At 39.1% G+C, this 20,093-nt stretch overlaps 1 protein-coding gene and 1 pseudogene across 1 annotated transcript in view; one reads left to right on the forward strand and one right to left on the reverse strand.

Moving 5' to 3' along the window:
• Nucleotides 1-20,093, reverse strand: part of GABRA4 (gamma-aminobutyric acid type A receptor subunit alpha4) — a 256,206-nt gene that overhangs the window by 126,710 nt on the left and 109,403 nt on the right. The gene's annotated exons all lie outside the window — the stretch shown is intronic.
• On the forward strand, nt 1,488-2,574 carry LOC115865602 (ribonuclease H2 subunit B pseudogene; annotated as a pseudogene).

A 20,093-nucleotide genomic window follows, 5' to 3' on the forward strand; every position in this document is an offset into this window, starting at 1 on the left:
CCCATTTGAGAAACTGAGAAACCTGAAGCTCCAAGAGGTTCAATAACTTGAGCAGGGTCAGACAGCTAATAAAAGGAGCCATGATTCAAAACTATATCTGCCTATCTTAAATATCTGTGTGTGTGTTTTTTTTTAATTTCTGTTCTGTAATGACATCCTTAATTATTCTGCTTAATAGAAGGTTCTAATCCAAGTTATTTCAATTTTTGAAGTAATAGAATACATTCTGTTCAGTTATGCTTCCATGTTTGATATCAGATACTAGGATAAATAAGAAGATGAATAAGATACAACTCTTTCTTTCAACAAATTTACAATCTAGAATAAAAACAGCAAAATTGGCCTTGATTATACAGGGAAGAGGTTGCCTTGTTTTTTCTACTTATCTTTGACATTTTAATCTTTCACTGGAGGTAGAATCTGTAATATATGAAAACGCAATGAATTGTGAGAGAAATTTGGTTTCAGGTCACATGCTATCATCACTGGCTCAGTCACAGAGAAAGAGCACACAAAGGTTACCTAAATGAAGCTTTTCCTAAATTGGGTTTCCAGGTCAAGAGATTTCTTTTTCATGTTGGAATAAAAGTATTGAATCAACTACTGGTATTTTCATCACGCATACAACATCTCAGTGTCTATAAGTACATGGTATGATAAGATTTTCAAAGAACAGGGATGAAAGGTAAGGATTTAGGGACAAAGACTCATAACCCAGAATGAGAATCTGCACTTGTCCCAGTGGCCATAGAGAAACTGCCAAAGACATCTGACCCTAGGGGTAGTAACTAGTGTAAATTTCAGGGACTGGCTTAAAAATGACTCATGAGCCAGATTCCCTGTTGAAAAAAGCATTATAAAAAAACATTTACTCCAGAACAATGTGAAGAAAACAACTATGGAGACTATAAACAGATTTATTCTCACAACAAATATAATTATTAGTCCTTGCTATCAATATATATTAATCATAATTATTCACACATTTGTATATTGTGATGAATATAAGCACAGAAATGTAGTTTATTTTAAAAGAATCCAATGCAGATGGTAAATTTAGTCACTGCGAAGGGGCTCTGATTTATAAATTTAAAATGTCAAGATATAAACTAAAACAAAAATGAAATAAAACAAAAGAAAAAGTAACTAAAGATGAAGTTATTTCTCAAACAGGAATAGGCAGTATACCAAAATCTATTTTCAGTCTTTCAGAAAATAAATTGGTGAAACCAAAAGTTCAATATGAGGAAATGCCTTTTCACAAATTTAAGAACACTTGATTAAAGGAAAAAGAAAACCCCTATCTGTACATGAAGGAGTCCACCTACTGGACAGAACTGTTAACCGGTATGGAAAAAAATATCACAAGCAGGTGTTTTATACTCTAGGCAGAAATTTTCTCGGCAACATGAAAATATAATTGGCTTTTTAAAAAACAATTAGCAGAGGCCTGGCCTGTGGCCACCGGGACCAAACAGGCAGCAGGGCGGGAGGTGTGGACTGCGGAGAAGGGGCTCACGCCCGGCAGCACGTGTTCCTAGTCCCAGAGTATTTAAAAGATGCTTCAAAGAAGATGAAAAGTGGGCTTCTGTTTGTAAAACTGGTTAACCCATGTTCAGGGGAAGGAGCCATTTACTTGTTCAATATGTGTCTACCGCAGCTGTTTGAAATAAAAGTTTTCAAGGAAAAAACCATTCTTGGTTTATAAATGAATCAGTTCAATCAAGAGTTCTTCTTCACTTTGCCACACCCATGGACCCTCTGTTTCTGCTTCTCCACTCCCTTATAAAGGCTGATAGAGAGGGAAAGTTTCAGCCCCTGGATCAAGTTGTGATGGATGACATGTTTCTGAATTGCATCTTGTTGCTGAAACTTCCTGAACTTAAGAAGTTACTTCGACATGTGACAGAGGAGAAAGAAACAGACAAGAAGAAATATTACAAGTACAGCAAAAAGAAGACATTAAAATGGCTGGAAAAAAAGGTTAATCAGACTATGGCAGCATTAAAAACCAATAGTGTAAATGTCGGTGCCCGGGTACAGTCTACTGCATTTTTCTCTGGTGACCCGGTTTCCAGTGACAAGGAAGAGGATTGTATTAATTATGCCCATGGTCTGATATCTGATTACATCCCTAAAGAACTAAGTGATGAGTTATCTAAATATTTAAAGCTTCCAGAACCTCCAGCTTCAGTGCCAAACCCTCCATCAAAGAAAGTAATCAGATGAGCCCGTAGAAGCAAAAGAAGATTACACTAAGTTTAACACTAAAGATTTGAAGACTGTAAAGAAAAATAGCAAAATGACTGCAGCTCAGAAGGTTTTGGCTAAAGTTGACAAGAGTGGAATGAAAAGTATTGATTCCTTTTTTGGTGCAAAACATGTTTAAAAAAATTGGAAAGATTTGAAACACTGAAAATTAAATCGAGCAAAAATGTTTGCCTTCTACATGTCCCATTTTCATCCTTCCTCCATTCCACTGTACTTCCTAACCCTTAATTACCACCTTTTGAAAAAAAGTAGGAAGGGGGCAATTTTCAGATTCACTTGAACATTTCTTTGTGTTTCATGTTTGTGTTTCCTGAACAAAATATGGGAAAGTAATTGTGTAACTTCATGGCTTGTGGACTTTGGAGTTCTGTTTGACATCATGAAAAGTAATCAAGAGAATAGAATTAACCTCTAACATCACAATTTCCTCAATAAACTGATGTGTGACCAAAAAAAAAAAAAATTAGCATTACAATTCTAGCAAGAGGCAGGAACCATTAAGTGTACCTCAGTCTAGGAGGGTTTAATATATATCAAACCGAAAGGAAGGAAGGAAAGGAGAGAGGAAGGGAGGGAGGGAAGCAGTGAATCTCATCTCTTCTTTCTAGACTCTTCATGTTTCATTGTGTTCATTTTTTGCTGAGAAGCATTTTAGGGCATAGATTTTCATGTGCATTTTCCATAGGAAGATACTATGTCCTCCAAGCCCAAGAGTATTAGGGGGAAAAAAAAAAAAGTAATAGGTGCTAAAAAAAGAAAAGATTGTCTTATGTCCTTTATCTATACACTGTCTGCCACCCAGGACTCAGAGGTTTCATCTAATTATGTATGTAAAACTACTTTACAAAATAAATATCTCATACAGATATAAGACAACTGAGTCACATATGAGTCTTGTTTGACAATTCATACCAAGCAGGCAAGCAGTCTTACTTCCTGATTCCTCCCTAATTACCTCACAGGAGCAGAGTTAGCCTCTGCATCCTAGAGGCAGATTGAAGAATAAAAACTTAGCCTGGTCTGGGGATTCTTTGCCACCTCCTGGACATGCCTCACTCCTGTTTGGAACTATTAATCAGGCCAGAACCAGTAGTCTGCCAACCCTTGCGGAAGGCATCGATGTTCCAAAACGGAAGGGCCGCCTGCTGTGCTGACACCACTCTTAATGACTCTTAAAATGACTCTTAAAAACACCTGGAGAACAACATTTCACAGTGACAATTAGAGCTTTCCTGACAAGCAATAACTCACATGCTGGGTACTGTGCATTAGGAGCACAATGGGAATAGCAAAGTGGTGTCCCTTAGAAGGGGCCATAAGAGCTCATCGCTTTCCTTTGAAGCAAACACTTCGGTATCTCAGAGGGGTGCCCTCAGGTATTAGACACTGCATTCCACCAAGACTTCGATGAATACTTTTAGGATGACAGGAAATAAGCCACATTTAAATCCCGGTCTATTTCCAGCTTGTTAATGCCAATTTATGAATTTAAGTGTTTTCTAAAAATAATAGATTTAATTCAAATCACCAAAGTAATATATAACAAGTCAAGTAGCAGTGTAGACAGGTTACTATATTTACAAAGATGACAGATCACTATATTTCTTCTTGAATGATTATATTGCAGTGATGTACTTCCCTATTCGTCTCTTGTATATACTTCCTCCAATTCCCAAGTCTCTCTCTTCCCCTAATCTCCACCCTAGATACAACTAATACCACAAAGCAAGCACCAAAAGATATTTTAAAGTAAGTGGACAGCCACTTATCTGCACTTTCTAGTGTTCCTATAATGATCATATATTAATTAATTAATATATGGTAGAACTAGTTCCATTTGGTAGAACTAGTTCAGCCACCCTTATAATAAGTCCCCAAGTTTCCATCATCCACTATGTCTATTACCTACATTCTCTCTGGCTAGGACTTAACATCTTCTTTCTTAGGTCTGGCCTTAGACCTGCCATCTGCTCCCTGGATTTAGCTTCCGTCACAAAACAGTCTTAGCATGCAACTCTTCCCCATATCCACCAAGCCTGACATCACAACACTACTTGACTCTTCTTCAAGTCAGGGACACTCTCACATACTTTACTCTCTTGTTTTCACTGACTGAATTCTGTTTTCCAATATTGTTCCAACATGTCCGAGCAGGCTTCCACTGTATTATCTCTCAGAGAGGGAGAGAGCCTAGATAGATATAACAAAAAGGACAAACATACATTCAGCACAGGGTAATGGTAACATGGAAAGAGGGAAGTCTAATTTCATGTGAAAGGAATGCCTCCTGAGGAGTAGTTCACAATGAGGACAGAAAGTCAAAGCCCCTCATTTTTTTAATAAGATTATTAGGACAGGAACAAAGGGCTCTGAATAAAAATAGTGCTCAGTAAATACTGTTGGCTTACTCCAACTGTGTAAACATGCATGCGTGCGCACACACATACACACACACACAAACATAAACAAACACACTAAAGTGAAACTAATAAGAAATGCATCAAAATTAACCATGGTTGCCGCAACTAGGGTGCCTGGCAGACGCTTGTGGGGGACCCTGACGCCCAAGGAAATGGGAAGAACCCCCAAACGAACCAGTAGGATGTGGGGGAACTGAGGGGGGAGAAGAAGTGGAGGCCGGACAGGACCAGTGCCCCTGAGCAGTGGCTGAGAGGGGAGAGGGGTTCCCACACCTGGAGGGGCCCTCGGGGGCTCAGATCAGGGAGGAAGCGGGCCCAGCATTTCCCCTGTCCAATCGGCCAGGGAAGTCTGCCCCACTCTCGGGCTGGGTCCTATGCCCTCATGATTCCCCTCCAGGCTGGGTTGATCCTGGGAGTGCAGAAGGGAGGCCAGAATAGAATAGGAGAGGCAGGCGGGGGGAGTGGGAAAGGAGCAGAGGGCATTTGCCCCACCCACTCGGGCATGGGGAGCCTGCTGAGCTCCCAGGCTGGTCCCCTGCCCTCCAAAGGCCCCCTCCAGGCCATGTAGGTCCTGGGGGCATGGGGGAAGCCTGTGAGATCAGGAGAGGCAAGCAGGAGGAGTCCTCCAGGACCGGAGGAGCAGGAGAGAAGTGGAGGGCGTTTGCCCCACCCACTCAAGCCCAGGAAGCCTGCTGGTCTGCCAGGTGTGGTCTCCTGCTGTCTGAGACCAGAGGCAGGGGCAAGCCTGGGCCTCTTCTGTTCTGTTGAGCCTAAGCCCCAACCCCTCACCCCTCCACCTTTTCCAGCCCTTTTCCTAAGCATAGGCCCCACCCACTGCCCAAACCTCAACCCTGCTTAGGCTCCGCCCTCCACAGCCAATGCCTCTTCCACTTTTTTTTTTTCTCTTCCTCCTTTTTACTACTGTGGTTCTGTTTTATCTTCCAGTTGTTGTTTCATCTATATTTTTATTTTTATATTTTCTAACATAGCTGTTAGTTAACTAGTCTAATTTTATTTACTTCATTATTGTTCTCTCTCTCTCTTTTTTTTTTTCCCTACCCCGCTCAGCTTGTGGGATCTTGGTTCACAAGGCAGGGGTTGGGCCGAAGCTCCTTTGGTGGGAGCTCCAAGTCCAAACCACTGGACTAACAGAGAACCTCAGACCCCCGGGAATAATCATCAGAGTGAGGTCTCCCAGAGGTCCTCATCTAGGCACCATGACCCAGCTCTACCCAACAGCCTACAAATTGCAGTGTTGGAAGCCTCAGGCCAAACAACCAGTAAGACAGGAACACAATCCCACTCATAAAAAAAAGGAAAAAATAATGAGATGGCAAAAAAGTATGTCACAGATGAAGGAGCAAGGTAAAAACCTATAAGACCAAATAAACGAATAGGAAATAGGCAATCTGCCCAAAAAAGAATTCAGAGTAATGATAAGAAAGAGGATCCAGAATCTCAGAAATAGAATGGAGGCATGGATAAAGAAAATAGAAGAAATGTTTAACAAAGTACCAGAAGAACTAAAGAACAACCAAACAGAGATGAACAACACAATAACTGAAACGAAAAATACAACAGAAGGAATCAATAACAGAATAACTGAGGCAGAAGAATGAATAAGTGAGCTGGAAGACAAAATAGTGGAAATAAGTGCCAAGGAGAAGATTAAAGAAAAAATGAAAAGAATGAAAAGAATTGAAGACAATCTCAGAGACCTGGGACAACACTAAATGCACCAACATCCAAATTATAGGGATCCCAGAAGAAGAAGAGAAAAAGAAAGGGTCTCAGAAAATATTTGAAAAGATTATAGTGGAAAACTTCCCTAACATGGGAAAGGAAATAGTCACCCAAATCCAGGAAGCATAGAGAGTCCCATACAGGATAAACCCTAGGAGAAACACACCAAGACACATATTAATCAAACTAACAAAAATTAAATTCAAAGAAAAAATATTAAAAGCAGCAAGAGAAAAACAAGAAATAGCATACAAAGGAAACCCCATAAGGTTATCTGCTGATTTCTCAGCAGAAACTCTGCAGGCCAGAAGGGAGTGGCAGGATATACTTAAACTGATAAAAGAGAAAAACCTACAACCGAGATTACTCTACCCAGCAAGGATCTAGTTCAGATTCAAGAGAAACTAAAACCTTTACAGACAAGCAAAAGCTAAGAGAACTCAGCACCACCAAACCAGCTTCACAACAAATGCTAAAGGAACTTCTCTAGGTGGGAAACAGAAGAGAAGAAAAAGACCCACAAAAACAAACTCAAAACAATTAAGAAAATGGTAATAGGAATATACATATCAATAATAACCTTGAATGTAAATGGATTAAATGCCCCAACTAAAAGACACAGACTAGCTGAATGGATACAAAAACAAGACCCATATATATGCTGTCTACAAGAGACCCACGTCAGACCTAAGGACACAAACTGAAAGTGAATGGATGGAAAAAGATATTCCATTCAAATGGAAATCAAAAGAAATCTGGAGTAGCAATACTCATACCAGACAAAATAGACTTGAAAATAAAGACTGTTACAAGAGGTAAGGAAGGACACTACATAATGATCAAGGAATCAATCCAAGAAGAAGATATAACAATTTTAAATGTTTATGTACCCAACATAGGAGCACCTCAATATATAAGGCACATGATAACAGCCATAAAAGGGGAAATCGACAGTAACACAGTAATACTAGGGAATTTTTTTTAAATAAATAAATAAATAAAAATAATACTAGGAGACTTTAACACCCCACTTACACCAGCAGACAGATCATCTAAACAGAAAATAAATAAGGAACCACAAGCTTTAAATGACACAAGATACCAGGTAGATTTAATTGATATTTATAGAACATTGCACCCAAAACTGGCAGAATACACTTTCTTCTCAAGTGCACATGCAACATTCTCCAGGATAGATCACATCTTGGGTCACAAATCAAGCCTCAAAAATTTAAGAAAAATGAAATCGTATCAAGCATCTTTTCTGACCCCAACACTATGAGACTGGAAACCAATTACAAGGAAAAAAAACTGTAAAAACCACAAATACATGGAGGTTAAATGGTGCACTACTAAATAACCAAGAGATCACTGAAGAAATCAAAGAAGAAATAAAAAAATACATAGAAAGAAATGACAATGAAAACAAAATGACCCAAAACCTATGGGACACAGCAAAAGAAGTTTTAAGAGGAAGTTTATAGCAATTCAATCTCACCTCAAGAAACAAGAAAAATCTCAAACAATCTAACCCTACACATAAATCAACTAGAGAAAGAAGAGTAAAGAAAACCAAAGTCAGTAGAAGGAAAGAAATCATAAAGATCAGAGCAGAAATAAATGAAATAGAAATGAAGAAAACAATAGCAAACATCAATAAAACTAAAACCTGGTTCTTTGAGAAGATAAACAAAATTGATAAACCCTTAGCCAGACTAATCAAGAAAAAAAGGGAGAGGATGCAAATCAATAAAATCAGAAACTATAAAGGAGAAATCACAACTGACATCACAGATATAGAAAGGATTATAAGAGAACACTACAAACAACTATATGCCAATAAAATGGACAACCATGAAGAAATGGACAAATTCTTGAAAAGTTACGATTTTCCAAGACTGAACCAGGAAGAATTAGAAAATATAAACAGACCTATCACAAGTAATGAAATTGAAACTGTAATTTAAAATCTTCCAACAAACCAAAGTCCAGGACCAGATGGCTTCACAAGCAAATTCTATCAAACATTTAGAGAAGAGCTAACACTGATCCTTCTCGAACTCTTCCAAAAAATTGCAGAGGGAGGAACACTCCCAAATTCATTCTATGAAACCACCATCACCCTGATACCAAAACCAGAAAAAGATATAACAAAAAGAAAATTATAGTCAAATATCACTGATGAACATAGATGCAAAAATTCTGAACAAAATACTAGCAAACAGAATCCAACCACATATAAAAAGGATCATACACCACGATCAAGTGGGATTTATCCCAGGGATGCAAGGATTCTTCAATATATGCAAATCAATCAATGTGATACACCATATTAACAAATTAAGGAATAAAAACTATATGATCATCTCAATAGATGCAGAAAAAGCTTTTGACAAAATTCAACATCCATTTATGATAAAACTCTCCAGAAAATGGGCATAGAGGGAACCTGCCTCAACATAATAAAGGCCATATATGACAAACCCACAGAAAACATCATACTCAATGGTGAAAAAATGAAAGCATTTCCACTAAGATCAGGAACAGGACAAGGATGTCCACTCTGGCCACTATTATTCAACCTAGTTTTCAAAGTTCTAGCCATGGCAATCAGAGAAGAAAAAGAAATAAAAGGAATAAAAATTGGAAAAGAAGAAGTAAAACTGTCACTGTTTACAGATGACATGATACTATCCATAGAAAAACTAAAGATGCCACCAGAAAACTACTAGAACTAATAAATGAATTTGGTAAGGTTGCAGGATATAAAATTAATGCACAGAAATTTCTGGCATGCCTACACACTAACAAAGAAAAATCAGAAAGAGAAATTAAGGAAACAATCCCATCTACCATCAAAAAGAATAAAATACCTAGGAATAAACCTACCTAAGGAGGTGAAAGACTTCTACTCAGAAAACTATAAAACACTGATGAAAGAAATCAAAGATGACATAAACAGAGGCAGAAATATACCTTGTGTTTGGATTGGAAGAATCAATATTGTGAAAATGACTATACTACCCAAAACAATTCACAGATTCAATGCAATCCGCATCAAACTACCAATGGCATTTTTCAAAGATTTAGAACAAAAAATTTTACAATTCGTATGGAAACACAAAAGACCCCGAATAGCCAAAGCAATCTTGAGAAAGAAAAACGGAGCAGGAGGAATCAGGCTCCCCGACTTCAGACTACACTACAAAGCTACAGTCATCAAGACAGTATGGTACTGGCACAAAAACAGAACGATAGATCAATGGAACAGGATAGAAAGCCCAGAGATAAACCCACACACATATGGTCATCTAATTTATGACAAAGGAGGAAAGAACATACAATGGAGAAAAGAAGCCCTCTTCAACAAGTGGTGCTGGTAAAACTGGACAGCTACATGTAAGAGAATGAAATTAGAACACTACCTAACACCATACACAAAAATAAACTCCAAATGGATTAAATGTAAGACCAGATACTATAAAACTCTTAGAGGAAAACATAGGAAAAACACTCTGACATAAACCACAGCAAGATCTTTTTTGACCCACCTCCTAGAGTAATGGAAATAAAAACAAAAATAAACAAATGGGACCTAATGAAACTTCAAAGCTTTTGCACAGCAAAGGAAACCATAAACAAGACGAAAAGACAACCCTCAGAATGGGAGAAAATGTTTGCAAATGAAACAATGGACAAAGGATTAATCTCCAAAATATACAAACAGCTCATGGAGCTCAATATCAAAAAAACAAGTAATTCAATTAAAAAATGGGTGGAAGACCTAAATAGATATTTCACCAAAGAAAACATACAGATGGCCAAGAGGCACATGAAAAGATGCTCAGCATAAGTAATCATTAGATAAACGCAAATCAAAACCACAATGAGGTTTCACCTCACACCGGTCAGAATGTCCATTATCAAAAAATCTAGGGCTTGCCTGGTGGCGCAGTGGTTGGGAGTCCACCTGCCGATGCAGGGGACACGGATCCGTGCCCCTGTCTGGGAGGGTCCCGCGTGCCATGGAGCAGCTGGGCCTGTGGGCCGTGGCCGCTGAGCCTGCGCGTCCAGAACCTGTGCTCCGCAACAGGAGGGGCCACAGCAGTGAGAGGCCCGCGTATCGCAAAAAAAAAAAAATCTAGAAACAATAAATGCTGGAAAGGGTGTGGTGAAAAAGGAACCCTCCTGCACTGTTGGTGGGAATGTAAATTGGTGCAACCACTATGGAGAACAGTATGGAAGGTCCTTAAAAAACTAAAAATAGAACTACCATATGACCCAGAAATCCCACTATTGGGCATATATCCTGAGAAAACCATAATTCAGAAACAAACATGTACCACAATGTTTATTGCAGCACTATTTACAATAGCCAGGACATGGAAGCAACCTAAATGTCCATCAACAGATGAATGGATAAAGAAGATGTGGCACATATATACAATGGACTATTACTCAGCCATAGAAAGAAACGAAATTGAGTTATTTGTATTGAGGTAGATGGACCTAGAGTTTGTCATACACAGTGAAGTCAGAAAAAGAAAAACAAATACCGTATGCTAACACATATATGTGGAATCTAAAAAAAAAGAAAAAATGGTACTGATGAACCTAGTGGCAGGGCAGGAATACAGACGTAGACGTAGAGAATGGCCTTGAGGACATGGGGCGGGAGGGAGAAGCTGGGACGAAGTGACAGCAGCATCAACATATATACTCTACCAAATGTAAAATAGATAGCTAGTGGGAAGCAGCAACACAGCACAGGGAGATCAGTTCGGTGCTTTGCAGTGACCTAGAGACATGGGATAGGGAGGGTGGGATGGAGCCTCTAGAGGGAGGGGATATGGGGATATATGTATGCATATGGCTGATTCACTTTGTTGTACAACAGAAACTAACACAGTGTTGTGAAGCAATTATACTCGAATAAAGATCTATTAAAAAAAATTAAGAATGGTTGTTTCTGAAAAGTGGAATTTTTTCTACAATTGTTGTTTTTCCAATGTTTCCTCATTAATCTAGTCTGTGTTACTTTTACTACAACGGAAAAATATGATTTACACAAAGGAATAAATACCAGCAGCATTTTTTAAAGAAATTCATCTAAGCCTTGAAACCTCTAACAAGCACAGCTAACTGAGCCAAACTCCAGAAACAATGGCTCTAGCTGAAGGTTGTAAGATAGCAGACTTAAGCCCCAATTAAGTAGAATCTGTAATGAGTCCTGAAGCTTTATGTTACTCTGGTGTGTCTGTGAGCAGAAATGCAGCCTAAGTCTATGCCTTCCTCAGTACATGTCATGTTTTCATAATCACAGGATTTGGCTTCTGTTCTAGTACAGATTAGCTGCTAAAAGCCAGGTGTGGCAACTGGCTGGGAACTATCAATATAATGGATTTGACTATGGAACAGAAAGGATACTGCTCTAAAGCAAATGGAGCCCCTAGAACATTAATGGCACCTTATTCATTCATTCCCTAAATATTTACTCAATATGCCAGGACATTTGAGACTTTGGGCATATAAAAGACAAATCAGGCCACATTTCTTTCCACATAGATCTTACATTCTACTGGGAGACGTAGACAATAAATAAAGATGTAAAGAAAAATAAAGCAGGGTAAAGGTGCTACTTTGAGCAGGACAGACAGTGAAGTTTTCTCTGACAAGCTGACAAAGACTGAAAGAAATAAAAGAGCAAACCACGTGGACATTTGGATGAAGATCATTCTGGACAGGGGGAACAGCAAGTGCAAAGACTCTGAGGTAAAGTCCTTCCAGCATGGAGGAGTAGCAGAGCAGCTGGAGAAGAGTGAGTACAGATAGAAACTAGTGAGTCTGGAGGCAGATAATGTAAGGCCTTTGGGTCAGAATAAGGATTTTTTATTTCACTGAGTGTGACAGGAATGCATTTGAGGGTTTTACTCAGAAGGTAATAGCATATTTACATTTTAAATGGATCTTTCTGGCTATGTATGAAGTATAGCTAAATGGAGGCAAGAGCAGACACAAGGGGTAGAAGGATAAAGTAAACGTCCAGGTTCCAGATGATGGTGGCTTGAACGAAAGTGGTGACAACAGAAATGGAGAGAGGTGGTCAGACTCAGAATAAATTTCAAAAGTGTAAAACCAACAGTTTTGCTGATGTGGGATATGAAATGAAGAGTGATGTCAAGGGTGATGCCGAATTTTTTGACCTGAGCAACCAAATGTTATCATTTACTTGAAGGGGAACACGCTGAGAGAAACAGACTTAGTGGAGAAAAATCAAGAATTCAAGTTCAGTTATGTTAGGTTTAAGTAGACAGTTAGATATGGGTCTGAAAGATTCAGGTCAGAGATGGAACCTGGGGAGCCTTCAGTGTCAGGATGGTAATTAAAAGATTACCTAGGGAGTGAAAGTGTCTAAAGAAGAGAAGAGGTCCATGACAGAGTCCCGGGATACTTCAACATTTAAGGCCAGGATGAGGAAGAGGATCCAAAAGAGAGGACTGAAAGGGAGAAGCAGTGAGAAAAGGAGATCAGAAGAAAGAGAGACGCCCCCAGAGCCAGCTGAACTAAGTGTCTAAGAGAATTCACTTTGAATAAGACAACTATGTAAACTTTCCTTGTCTTGTCTCTGATCTCAGAGGACTTGGAGAAAAGACATGAACTTACATCAAATTTCTGTTTCCCCCATCCCTTTGAAATCTATGTAGTAGACTAGTGAATACAGTGCTACCCCATTATGGATTAGTTTGTTTACCCTGAGCCTACTCTTGCTTCTTCCCCTTGTTCTCCTGCCTGTGTCACTAGTGAATGACACTGGATTCAGCACAAGCTGAAGACACCACAGATTTTTCAGAATACAACATCCCGAAAGCCAAGCTTGATTGTGAGCATTGTAAAACCAAATTAAATTTTAGGCATGTTATTCTGATGCAGTGAAGAGAAAATGAATCTCAGATGTAAGTAGGTTTCTTTTGTTCCAGCTCTGTGCAACGGACCTCTTATGTATTCATTTATTTCCTTACTCTTTCACCCTATTCAGTTAAGTTTATTTTTAGCTATTGTTGGGCATCCTTTAGGAGAGGCAAATATTAAGGACTATTATCGAATACAACTCAAAGGTTCCAAAGAACAGCCTACTTAATGCATCAATGGAAAGGGAAGAACTCCTTTCCTCCCAAGAGGGTCAAGTACTCCTTCTTGCTAACTCCAGTAGCCTGTGAGTCTTCCTGACTTTGATACTAACTGCAAGGACTACTGGTATTGAGATTATAATATAGCCTAAAAGGAAAAGAAAAGCAGTATCACACATGGTATCAGACTTCACTGATACTTTTCATAATGTTAGTAGGACAAGTTTATCAGAAATGTCACATGAGTTAATATAGGCAAACAGCATAGGTGGGCATCTTTTAAGTCACTATCACGTACCTTTATTTCTATAATCCTTTATGGACTTTATGATACATCTTACAAGAGGTGTTTACTGGCTTGGCCATGGTTCAGGAACTGAAGCACACAAAGACATGCATTCCTTGCATAGGAGTTACTTTGGGGACTTGCCACCACTTTATATGAAAGGTAGAGCTTAGTGCACTTGAAGAGATGATTTGTTCAATGGTGCCTGACTCATCCCAAACTTTGCCCTTCTTACCCACATCAATTTCCATGATCAGAAAGAAAAATGACTCATTAGAAGGACAGAAAAATCAAAGTGGCCCCTACATCTTCAGAAAATAAGAATCAGAATAGGTCACTGTATCCCAAGACCACTAGTTATTTTGGTAAGGTATTCTTATTGTTATGGAAAAATTTTTATGGACAAATACGGTTGGTGAATACCAAGTTAAATTTATTCTTCTGAATTTTGTTTTATTTGTCATTTTCAATGTGTAATTATAAATATTCACTTTCTTACCTAAATGTATAGACACAGTTTTGAATTTTTCAAAAAAGAGCCCCCCAAATTGTATAAGCTCAAATTGCACTAAAACCTCATCTCCTTGAGGTAAAAAGTATTCATTAAAATCACATAGCTGGAAAATGATAAAAAGTGGACTTGAAGCTAGGTCTGTTTGGTCTCAAAGAGCCCCTATCATCATTTAAACCTCAGTGTTAATGCATTTCATCTCCTCTTGAGCACAAATAATCTCGGAGGGGAGAGAAAATTAATGAGTCTTCTGGAGGAGATATTGCTAGGCACACAAAGACGAGTCTAAAGGCACCTAAAGTTAAACTATTCCTACTTCAAAATTTTGCCTATACTTAAGCCACTGGCCTCCTGTTACAGGGCTGGCTAAAAAGAATTATTTTGAGTGTATATGAGTATGAACTTTTATTTTGTCCTTACCCATGTATTTCTATAAATTTGACTATGGTTTCACAATTGGCATGCCCATGAGATTGTCTGATGGCGGAAAAAGAAAAATCTGCACTACGCCCTTTATTTATGGAAATCTTTCTCTCAGAGGTACCAACCTACTTTTATTTGTGGATGCCTTTTATTATTATGGTGGTTGTGTTATTCGTAAACGTACCCAGTGGCAACCTCATGACTTGCATACCCAATAAATGCAATCACTAATTAAAGCTAGCATTAAGCATGCTAATAAATCTACAGAGCTGTTTCCTAAAATAATTACACCAGTAATGTCAAAAGGTTACAGCAAGCAGATAGGCAAGGCATCTCAAATACCTGAGATTTGATCATATTTCTAGAAAATTCACAGTAGCTCTGCTCTTAAAGCTAGTGGGAAACACCTTCCTCTAGGGAGTACTTTCATAGTTCATTTTGCACCATGCTAGCACTGACAAAAAAAAAAAAAGGACTAAAAGCACAAGGTTCCATAATAGGAGTAAACCGCAACACACCTAATACAGAGTTTTGGGCAACTGAATACTGTATATTTTGCCAATAGCAAGCAACAGTCCCCTTTTGCTTTTATTAATGCAGTTCAGCTGATATGAGCAGACAACTGAAAGAGAAGGAGAATGTGCTTTATCATCTGTTGCCGAATTTCAATTTTCTCCTTCAAGTACAGTTGAATGCATTTTCTTTGCAACCCAAAGACAGAAGATCTTGATTACTGTTGCAAGAATAATCTCAGCATTTGTGCGAAGAAGATAGGAAAAATAAATAGTCTCTCTGGATGATGTGTCAGCCTGTGAACTTACAAAACAAGATATATTCTTGGAGGTAGGGAAATTAAATTAAGGTGAAATGGTAGACATATTAAAATGACAATTGAAGGCTTATTTTGTGGGCCATGGCTGGCTTCCCAAATTGTCCTTTGTCCTTGGCCTCACCCCAGGGACACAGATAACAAACCAGAAACAAACAGGGTCAAGACAGGGGCAACTGTCTGGAAATACAGGCCACTCAAGCTGTGGACTCTGTCATGAACTGCTAGCTTTTTTGTAAAAATTAAGTTTCCAACTCCTTTGTCCCCTGCCTTCCCCTACCACAACTCTTGTTTTGGGTCTTTAAACAGAAGAGGAGGTGATATATCTTCATATTTCTTCTCATTTTTATCCATGTAAAAAAGCTAACAATTCAACATCAGCTTAGTTGGGATTCTTTCTCTCTATAACAGGAAAATGCTAAGGCAGAGAAATATCACTTGGAATTTTGTTAAGAAATAAAGTATTTACCCCCAGTAGTACTAGAAGACACTAGGAACCAGCCCATTACCATCCACTCTCAAGTGATGAGTGCAGGTCAGGCCTCCCCAAAATATGCCCCTTTGGCATACTGATTATTTTGAATTAAAGTTACTTAAAAAATAGCTGGTTCAAGGACACTCTGACCCTCTGTCCCCCAAAAAGCAGGAAATAAATTTTCCATAAGAAAGGTATCCTCCCTGAACCAGGAGACAGACATTCTTATCACTAGAGATAGGGAATTCAGAGCCAAGAAGGCCACATAAACAAAACTTGTTTCTTCCTCACTAGTTTACTACCCTAAGCTCAGACTTCTTCACCTTGCCAATTCTTCACAAATCTGTTTTGTAAAGAAAAAAATGTTGCCTGCCATTCCAGTTCTACTCACCGACAGTACACCCTGAGGGAAATTCAGGATGGAGAAAAGCAGGAAGCATCCCGTGCTTTGGATATGTTGGCCCCTAGATGCTCGAGATGCATATCTAAGGAAAAATTTCAATGACCCCATATTCTTGCAACTTCCCATATATATAAAAGCACTAAAATCATTAACTTGAGATGATTAGCAGTAATCTTTTTATGCTTGACTACATGTTCTTCCCAGCAAAAAAGTTCATGTGGATCCTGGCTCCTCCCTTACCTCTTGGGGGCAGCTCCTCAGAGCTATCTATGAAGCTGTCTTCTGGGCTACAGTCTTCAGTAAGGTCCCTGAATAAAACTTAATTCACAACTTTTATGTTGTATGTTTTTCAGTCAACAGTTTTGGTGACTGTGAAGGGACCCAGAACAGAATTCTCTCCTTTGCCTTAACTCCACCAGGATCTGGAGCCTTGGTACCAGCAAAGGTCACTTGTGCCAGTCCACCTCCTCAGTGAGCCTAGATGACTGGGCAAATAGCTCCTATGTCTTAGATCTCCTGCTATGGGCTGATGATCCCAAGTGTTTTTTTTTTTTGGTGATGAATAAAAAGATACCTGACTCCTCAGCTGAGAGACACTTAGGAAGATTTATCCAATTGAAAGATACTGGGGGGGAGGTGCCCCCCAGCTGAAAGATACTGGGATTTGCTCAGTTAAAAAACACTAAGCCATCTGGACTGGGTTATTAGGTAGGAAGCTGGCCTAACATCTTTCCTAAATGAGGGGCATCAGAAAGCCAGCCTCCGACCTAACACCCCAGCCAGATTCATGTACAATACATACAAAACATATTTGCAAGTACTTACTTAATTGGGAACTAAGGAAATCTCACCTTAAAAATGGCCAAGATGGGACTCTTTTTGACATTCCTAAACTGGTTTTTGTGTACACAGTTAAAGAAAGCTAGCTTGATAAAACATTTTTCTAGAATTCATCTTAAAGGAAGAAAAACCTTTCTAGGAGGAACTCGTATTTGTCTCCCTATGCCTTTGAGATGTAAATGTTCTACCTGATCTTCTTAGGTGTTCTGTTCTGTGTTTTGAGAGCTTGGTCTCTGCTATTTGGAAGGTATACCTAAGGTGAACATTTGGTAGCCAGTTGAATAGACTGGGATTTTGAGCAGTCTCTTTGTGCCAGCTCTCAGGGAAATTTGTCAAAAGGGGTCTCATCTCAACAAAGGCCTCATCTCAACCTTTGTTGTATTCACCTGTGCAACAAAGGCCTTTACTTAGACTATTCGGGGGAGTAATCTTTCTGGACCTTGTGGAGGCTGCATCTTTTGCACTGTCTTGTGGGATGCCTCTTGTGCCTTATTGGTTTGAGTCACTATTAATACTACTTGCAAATGGCCAGAGGATGGACCTTTTAAATTGAAAAATACTTCTAAATTGGTAAATTTCTAGAGAGTTCTCATTATAAATAGCTATTTTATTGGTACCTATGAAAAAAGTAAATTAAAAGGTGGATACAAAAATTATAATTGGCTAACCTTAAAAACTCCCTTATTTTAAAACAAACTAACCAAAAAGAAAAAAAAGGTTTGGGAGCCTTTTTTGTGGTCTCAGCTTCCTTTTAATAAGTCTTACAGATGTTAATAAAAACATTAGGTTAATTAATGTTAATTAAGATGATTAACAAGGCAACAGGAAGAAGCTAAGGGGAAAGTCAAGCAATTTCTTCCCAACAAGGCGTAACTCTTAAAGGGACTCATCCCAACAGGATGGAAATCTTTAGATGATTATTTTAAATGAGATAAATAAAATGGACATTGATGGGATAAAAACAGAGGCTGTGGGGCTTCCCTGGTGGCGCAGTGGTTGAGAGTCCGCCTGCTGATGCAGGGGACACGGGTTCGTGCCCCGGTCCGGGAGAATCCCGCATGCCGCGGAGCGGCTGGGCCCGTGAGCCATGGCCGCTGGGCCTGCGCGTCCGGAGCCTGTGCTCCGCAACGGGAGAGGCCACAGCAGTGGGAGGCCCGCGTACCGCCAAAAAAAAACAGAGGCTGTGATACAACACTACCTAAGGTTGAATGGTCCAAAGGGACCCACTATTCATCCAACATTAAAGAGCCCCAAACAAGTCCGCTCTATTTAACCCCAGTTTAGAAAAAATTTAAAAGGCTGAAAGAAAAAATTACACTGAGATACCACCAGACCAGCAATTGCTTGGTACAACATTTAGGCCAATTAATCAAGTTAAAGATTTACAAAAGGGCTTCTCTGGTGGCGCAGTCGTTGAGAGTCTGCCTGCTGATGCAGGGGACACGGGTTCGTGCCCCGGTCCGGGAAGATCCCACATGCCGCGGAGCGGCTGGGCCCGTGAGCCATGGCCTCTGAGCCTGAGCGTCCGGAGCCTGAGCGTCCGGAGCCTGAGCTCCGTCCGGAGCCTGTGCTCCGCAACGAGAGAAGCCACAGCAGAGAGAGGCCCGCGTACTGCAAAAAAAAAAAGATTGACAAAAGGGTCTGGGTCCCTTGGCTCGACCCCTCACTGAGGACCCCAATGCCTTTTATACAAAATTAGGTTAAATGGCCAGGGGATAAAAGGGAAAGTTTCTGGGACTCCTTGTAGGAATAATACTTGTTGGTGGGGTCCTAATGGAGGCTAAAATTAAGGTATAAGAGTTGAAAGAATTAGATGAAATTTTATAAAACTCAATGCATTTGAACGGGCTTTATATAAGATGGTTAAATCTCTTTTACCTAATTATAATATTGTGGGACAGACTATTAAGTCTCACTGGGGAATGCTCCCCTGCCTGGTATTATAAGACAGGGCATATAAACCTGCCCCTCTGGCAATATTAATTAAATATACTAAAAGAAACCAATAGGGTTACCTGAACCCATACAATACGAAGTAAAAACTGGGGACTAATATTCAGGGGCTAATAATGGCAATAATAGAGGGGTTTTTGTTGTTGATGTTTTTTGCCTCTGAGGTGAATTGCTCTGGGTTTAATTTGTGCACTCAGAGGGCCTTTGTTGAATGCCTTGTGCAAACTTTTGAAGGCTTGATAAAATGAACCCTAAAGTTCTAGAACATAGAACTCTTGATTTCCAGTTTAGTTGGAAATATTCTCACTGATATAAAAAAGCAAATTAAAGAAAATGTAGCTGGGCAAATCAATTTTTTGCTATCATTTAGGCAGCAGACCAGTTCTTTGGGGAATTAAAAGCAACTGTGTTTGTCTTGCAAATCTCTACAAATCAGAAATGTAAATACAGCCCACAATGACCTGAGACTGAGCCTAGTTAACTCAATCAGGTAAACCAAAGGAAAAAAAAAAAAAAGAGGAAAAGAGGCCTTTTTAAAAGTACAAACTACTGGAAAGGCTTCCTTGCTCAAAATCTAATTCACAGCTTACTTAAGGATTTATCAAGGACAAACAAAAATCTTAAAAAGTCTTTTCCACAAATAGTAAAAAGCCTCAGTCATCTGAGCAAATAAATTTAACTTATTCCAACTGTTATTTATAAACTAGTAAGTTTATATTGTAATCCCTGATTCATGTTTAAGTTTTGAAATGAAGCTATGAGATCACTGGTTATGTCTGTTTATATGTCTGTGTGTATGTTATAAATTTGAT

Source organism: Globicephala melas, chromosome 5, assembly GCF_963455315.2.
Source record: "Globicephala melas chromosome 5, mGloMel1.2, whole genome shotgun sequence".
Taxonomy (NCBI): domain Eukaryota; kingdom Metazoa; phylum Chordata; class Mammalia; order Artiodactyla; family Delphinidae; genus Globicephala; species Globicephala melas.